This window comes from Leptonychotes weddellii, chromosome 11 (assembly GCF_054177405.1).
Source record: "Leptonychotes weddellii isolate Sample4059 chromosome 11, ASM5417740v2, whole genome shotgun sequence".
Lineage (NCBI taxonomy): Eukaryota > Metazoa > Chordata > Mammalia > Carnivora > Phocidae > Leptonychotes > Leptonychotes weddellii.
Window position 1 is genome coordinate 35676882 of NC_138379.1, and position 5488 is coordinate 35682369.

Consider the following 5488-nt stretch of genomic DNA (forward strand, 5'->3'; position numbering starts at 1 on the left):
AAAAAAAAAAAAAAAAATGAGAGTCCACAGGAAAGCTACTCAACTCCATTTTTCCCCTTAAAAATGAGAGTCCACAGGAAAGCAAGATTCAAAGTAAAGTATCAGATGTATGACCAACTTAGCTGGACTCCAACCCTTCCATGAATGAAGACATTAGTATAGCTATTCAGGTGCCTGGCTGGCTCAGTCAGTGGAGTATGCAACTCTTTATCTCGGGGTTGTGAGTTCGAGCCCCACTTAGGGCATAGAGATTACTTAATTAAAAAAATATATTTTTGGGGCGCCTGGGTGGCTCAGTTGGTTAAGCGACTGCCTTCGGCTCAGGTCATGATCCTGGAGTCCCGGGATCGAGTCCCACATTGGGCTCCCTGCTCAGCAGGGGGTCTGCTTCCCCCTCTGCCCTCTTCCCTCTCGTGCTCTCTGTCTCTCATTCTCTCTCTCAAATAAATAAATAAAATCTTAAAAAAATATATATATATATATTTTTTTTTAAATGAGAGTCCAAAGGAAAGTGAGATTCAAAATAAAACATCAGATGTATGACCAGCTCAGCTGTATCAAGACATTAGTATAGATATTAATGTCTTTGATGCTCTTATCTGTAGAAAAGGACACCAACCAAGGACACCATCATATTGCCTTTCTTTTTTCAATCTTAATTGGTTACAGTATCCTTGATAATAGACTTACTTAATGAAAGCAGATACTGTTTCTCATCTGTGTCACTCAATAAACAAATGTATTAAAATTACAATGTCTCGGGTGCCTGGGTGGCTCAGGTGGTTAAGCGTCTGCCTTTGGCTCAGGTCATGATCATGGGGTCCTGGGATCGAGCCCCGCATTGGGCTCCCTGCTCAGCGGGGAGCCTGTTTCTCCCTCTCCTTCTCCTGCTCCCCTGGTTGTGCTCTCTTGCTCTCTCTGTCAAATAAATAAATAAATAAAATCTTTTAAAAAAAATTTAAAATTACAATGTCTCCATTATTCATATATACTGTACTTTGGATAACTAAAATACAATATGCCAAAAAGCTCTGCCAAATTTAAAAAAAAATAATTAAAAATTTTTTTAAAAGCTCTGCCAAAAATAAAAGCATACAACTGCTATCTCAATTTCCACTAGGTTGCTTTAAAATTTTTAAAACAGAATTCTGGGACCAGAAATGATCTCAGAGGTGGTTTGGTTCAGACCCAACTTTTACAAAAGGTTATAAAGCATAAGGAAGCTAACTGACCTCGCCAAAACTATTTGACAGAGCCAGGATTGGAATCTGGCCATCAAATTCTAATCAGGAATAATTTTCACCATTTCATGTTTTTTTTAACTTTGGATTGAAAATCAATAAGTGATTGAGATTTTTTCCTTAAATAAATTATTTGAAATTGTTAGGAGTCCGTTTTTTAAAGTCTATAAGCTAATTGCACATATCCAACATAAAAATAACAAATGTCCCCCCTTCTAGACCTTCAGATATTTAGTAAAAGGCGAAAGATTTATGCGTTTTGAAGAGAAACCGGAGTATTAGACCTTCAGATATTTAGAAAGAGTTAATCATCTATCATACCAAATACAGTCAACTCAATTACTCACGATACTTAAAAGATTATCCACTTCAGGGATTACTTTCAATGCATGTTAAAATCCTATATTTGATTCCTCCAGCTACCCAATACTTAAAAGGGTATTTTCCTCATTCATCAAAAGGACCCTTAGAAAGTAGAAAGCAACTTAAATATTATTCTAAATAACAAAATTAATTAGATGTATCTATAGAGATATACAACATATCCCCAAACAGACACTGGTATTGATTATGCTGATAGTCTATATTAGCAACCATGATTAATAACTAGTGTTTTGAAAGGTACCCTCATTGTTTTCATTGTGCATTTCGTTTTAACTGGTATTTACAGGGCACAAACCAACTTGGCAAAAGTTGAACAGTAAGTACCGATGGGCAGATTAAGGTGAACAGAGCAGGGACTTAGGCCATGCAAGATGGGTATATTAAGATTGTTGGAAGAGAACAGCACTAGTAACCACAAGGAGGCGGAAATGAATTTTTCACTAGCAAGTTAGACCGGATCATGGAGGGTTTAGAGAACAAGATGAGAAACAGGAGTTTCCATGTTCACCCCAATCACAAGAGTAATAGTATTTGAGATTTCTCATTCTAAATTTCCTTTTTTTTTTTTTTTTAAATTTTGGGCCCTATTAACTGAGGAACATTTGTTGAGACATTTGTTCAGCATTTATTGAACTTGCTGATCAAGTTTTATGAAACAAGAACTTGCATTCAACTTCAATCAAGATGAATCCTGAGATAATATCTATGAGGGACAAGATGCAAAAATGTAGATATTGCCTAACTATTCAACAGAATTCACCAGGGAAGGCCCTAAGAAACAAAAATTTAAATAAATCATAAAAGAATCTATAGGTTATAGGATCCAAATCTATTATACCTATAGTCATTCAACTTTTAACTAATTCCTTAAAGCAAATGTTTCCTCAATTCTTTCAATTCTTACAGGGCAAGTCCAGAATCTCCTTCAAACTATCAGAAATATTTGCATCAGTTCCTCTATTAACCATTCTACTTTTAATAAATTCCTTAAAGCAACTGTCTCAGGATTTTTTTTCCGATTCTTTAGAGAAAGTCCAGAATCTCCTTCAGACAGAATTGACTATCAGAAATATTTGCATTTAACCTCCTTCCCCCTTTTTTAGCCAAGAGAATAGTAAGTGGTTTGATGTTCATATTCATCCATGGATTTAATAGCATTAATAAAAGGCTTAGATGGGAGCACTTACTTATTCAATTGTGTAAATGTGTATTATCCAATTTAGGAGTTTAGTGGACACTCTGAGAATCTCAAGAGGTTCTGTCTCCCAAAAATCAGAATAATGGTTCAAGGGTCATGTTCATATTTTCTCCCTCCTCCTTTCCCTCTCTCCCTGTTCCTGTCTCTGTCTCGATATTATAAAATATCTGGATATTGTGGGACGCCTGGGTGGCTCAGTCCGTTAAGCGACTGCCGACGGTTCAGGTCATGATCCCAGGGTCCTAGGATCGAGCCCCATGTCCGGCTCTCTGCTCAGCGGGAACCTGCTTCTCCCTCTCCCTCTGCCTGCCGCTCCCCCTGCTTGTGCTCTCTCTCTCTGACAAATAAATAAATAAAATCTTAAAAAAAAAAAATCTGGATATTGTAAAATAATTGCCACCCAAGACCAACTGCCAGCACCGACCACAATAACTACATTTGTTCGCGGAGTTACCATTTAGGAAGTGCAACAAGAAAGTACTATCTCCGAAACAGAAAGAGCTCATCTCACAGCAATTATTTCTCACTTAAGGGAAAACAATACCACAGCTGACACGAACTTTCTCTAAGTGTCAAGGGTTGCGGGGTTAACAGACCGGCAGAAGAGCAGGATTCGCCGGCCTAGTTTTGCTTGACCGCTCCGGGCGTGATGTGCATCCGCAGGGAACGTGGGTACACCCCCCTTCTCAGTGGGCACCTCCTTCGCCCATCGACCTGCCAAGGCGAGGCTGGACCCTGTCGGGGTCTCGGTCCTGCACTCACCCACGCCTGCTCCCGGCCAAGAGCCTACCACCTTCAGCTACCCCAAAGAAAGCTTGAGTGCCCTGCTGCGAGTGGAGTGGAAAAAGGGACCCCACGCCTCGGGTTGCAACTGGAAGCGCCCCTCCACCGGTGCCCGCCCACTGTGCGGTTTCCCCCGCCATTCTCACTGCAGGGTAGGGCAGGCGAAGCCCTGAGCCCTATCTCAGGACCCGCTCCAGCCTCCCGCCGCGCTGATCCGCACCCACCTCGGGCCCCCGGCCTTACCAAGCCGGGTCTCGGCGCTCGAGGCTCCGCCTGCTGAATGCACGCAGTACAGAAACCTGTCTCTCCAGCCCCCCGCCCGCGCTTTTGCTCTGGACCTCTGTTGACCGCGCGCTCCCGCCTCTTCGCTGCCTTGGCGACAGCCCCCGCCCCTCCGACAGCCTCTGATTGGTCCGATTAGGATCGCGGAAGTTGCCGATTGGCGGGGGTGGAGACGAGGCCGCGCCCGCTGGCTGAGAGGCGGGCGGTGTGGAACAGGAACTCGAAGGAGCCTGGGGGAGCCGAAGCCAAGAGGGACGTGGCGCTCTGCGACGCGGGCGGGGAAGCCGCGCCCCTTCCCTCTCTAGCTTTCATGGAGAAGCCTGCAAAGCAGGAATTTGGGCGGGTGAGGTGCTGTCCCGGGATCGGGACAAAGCCCCAGGGATCGCCTCCCCCTTGGCCGCTGGCCTGCGCCGGCAGCGCCCAGACCGGTCAGAGATAGGCTGCCAGGCCCATTTTCGCCTATAGGCCTCGCTCGGGGGAACACCCCCGGCCTCCTCCCAGCGGGAATCTTTTCTGGTATCCGCATCCTCACCAGCCGTGGTGGTGCATGCAAGGCCCTCAGCCACCGAGCATGATTGCTTTTTACTACCCCTTCTCCCATCTCTCACACCCTTCTGCGCACATTATCTCTTTTCTCCACAGCCTCCGCTCCTAGAACTGAGGCATTACTCCACTCCCCCTCACTTTAAAGGTGGGAAAACAGGCTCAAAGATATACGTGGTTCGAGGGTTAGAGAAGCTTTTGGACCCTCGAAGCTGATTCCAAAGCATGTCTGCCAAGTAATAGTACCGCCCCAAACAAGTTTTCTAGCTTGCAAAAAATGGTATCTATCTCAGAGTTGTTAGTGAAGATTAGATGAGTAAAACATTGCAGAAAACCAGTACAGAACCTGCTGCATGTATGTTAATCATGGTTGCTTCTATTTACCAGGAAATAAAGGCGGGTAGTAACTAACTGCACCAGTTTGGAGCCAGACTGCCTACGTTGAAAAACCGGATTCAGTTTACCATACCAACTCCAAGTTACTTAAGCGCTTTGTGCCTCGGTTTCCTTGTCTGTAAAATGGGGATGATAATTGTACCCTCCTCCTTACAGCATAACAATTAGTAGAAAAGTGACTGGCACATACTAAGTGCTCAATAAATGTTAGCCATTCTTACCTTAGTGGCTGAACTAGGACTATAATTCAAGTCTTTGGACTTCAAGACTAGTAAACTTTGCTCCTACACACTTCTCATCGACATACTTAACAATGCCTCAAACCTTTTTAAGATTCAGTTAGAAACACTTGTCCATTTTCTTTAAGTCAAAATCTTAAACTATCTTCCTTATCATCATCAAAGTCTTAGAATGTTGTGATTCTGCCTCTAGTGAAGATTTAATGGCAGAGGCAAATGTAAGGAAAATAATCATGTTCTGTTCCGATGGATAGATTGAAGAGCAAAAGCACTAGAGTAAGAATATTCAAGAGGTGATGTAGGAGCACTGAATTTCAATTTGAAGAACATGGGAAATATTATTGTATATTGGCTATGTAACATTAATAATCAATATTAGTGTCAGATCAGGAGACAATACCACAACCCAACACTGGAAAACA

General features: G+C 43.2%; 1 protein-coding gene across 1 annotated transcript in view; it reads right to left on the reverse strand.

The window, feature by feature from the left end:
* NUCB2 (nucleobindin 2) overlaps positions 1-3981 on the reverse strand; it is a 36634-nt gene extending 32653 nt beyond the window's left edge. Inside the window, exon 1 of the mRNA XM_081799235.1 lies at positions 3850-3981. The gene's annotated coding sequence lies outside the window, so the exon portion shown is untranslated. The remainder of the gene's footprint in view (positions 1-3849) is intronic.
* Positions 3982-5488: the final 1507 nt, after the last annotated feature.